Here is a 1,153-nt window from a genome sequence, read left to right as displayed (position 1 = left end):
CCACGTGCTCGTGGATGTCTCTAGCAGGGCAGTTGTCGGCCTGTGCCTCTAGAGCTGGCTTTGGGCACGATGGGTCTGTCTTGGTTTCCCATGTTTGCCTCTGAGCTGCGGAGTCAGCAGGACCCACCTGCCTTGTGCTGCAGTGCTTTGCTGAGGGTACCCGCTATCTTTCCTTCCCACCCCTGTGAGCTCTTTGCTAGGGCCATTGTCCCTTTATAGACTCCATCTCCATAAACAGGCAAAACAATGCCGGTGCCATACTCCTTGTGGAAAGCTATCAAAATCCAAGAGCTTCATCTTCCTGCCACAAGAATTAGTGTGAAATACTGATGATCAAACGCAGTCACAGCGCTGCCTCTTGCTGTTAAGTCTGGGAGTGAAGCAACTATTACTTAACATGTGAGTGAGCGAGGTTAAAGATGCTTAAAACCTGAGGTGTCCTCCTGGGCTTGCACGCTGCTTTCCTGGTGCCACTTCTGCAGTAAAAGGGATGTGGGTTAAATACAAACATGATGGACAAACACACGCACGCTGGCTCAGTCTCAAGCTGGCCAGTGGATTCTAGGGAAGCCCCATTTCTATCCTAAAACAGATGATGGGGTCCAGAAACATCTCAGCTGCTTGCTGCAGCATCTGGAGTCGAGCTGATTATGCTGTGGTGGACTCAGGATGTGTGGTCAAGGCCACTGGCTGACGGGACATATCTGCTGTGGAGAAGAAATTTGAGTGATGGTGAGCTTAGGCAGGTATGGGTACGTCTGGGGCTTGAATTGGTCCTCACTGGGCTGGCACTGGGAGCAGGCCTGCCATGTAAAGTCCTCTCGTTGTCCTTGGTTACTTGCCTGCGCTCTCTTTGCAGTAATTTTTTGAATTTTCTTCTCATCATACATATGAAATAGGACTGGAATACAACTGTGAGGATTGCTTGTCTTCTGCCATCAGCAGCAGAGATGTTCATTTTGTTCAGCCTAGCTTGTCCCAGCACTGGTGTGGGCAGCAGCACCAGGGCATGGATCATCCGCCCTGTACTGGGAGCACTGGGGATGCTGCATCTTGGATACTGGCTTCAGTTTTGTCCCCTTCCAGAAGGACACTGAGGGGCTGGACCGTGTCCAGAGAAGGGCAGTGGAGCTGGGGCAGGGGCTGGAGCACA

Source organism: Buceros rhinoceros, unplaced genomic scaffold, assembly GCF_000710305.1.
Source record: "Buceros rhinoceros silvestris isolate BGI_N320 unplaced genomic scaffold, ASM71030v1 scaffold22543, whole genome shotgun sequence".
In the NCBI taxonomy this organism is placed as follows: Eukaryota; Metazoa; Chordata; class Aves; order Bucerotiformes; family Bucerotidae; genus Buceros; species Buceros rhinoceros.
Note: the sequence above shows the minus strand (reverse complement) of the source record.